Here is a 215-nt window from a genome sequence, read left to right on the forward strand (position 1 = left end):
AAGTGAATGAGGAGTGTGTTGCGGCCTTGCCCCCCAGTGGGCCGGCTTCTTGCCCCCCCAGTGGCCTCTGCCTCGCGGTGGGACGAGGGATGGACTTCCCTCCGTTCTCAGGGGTCAGTTCAGGTTTTAGTCCTTTCCACAGTCTGGGAGGGGGGCGTCCCTTAAAGGCCGTACTGTCCGGGGGGGGGGGGGTTGGCCAGGAGCACGCAGCCTCA

The sequence above is a fragment of the Gekko japonicus genome, unplaced genomic scaffold, assembly GCF_001447785.1.
Source record: "Gekko japonicus isolate JY-2015 unplaced genomic scaffold, Gekko_japonicus_V1.1 scaffold78, whole genome shotgun sequence".
Lineage (NCBI taxonomy): Eukaryota > Metazoa > Chordata > Lepidosauria > Squamata > Gekkonidae > Gekko > Gekko japonicus.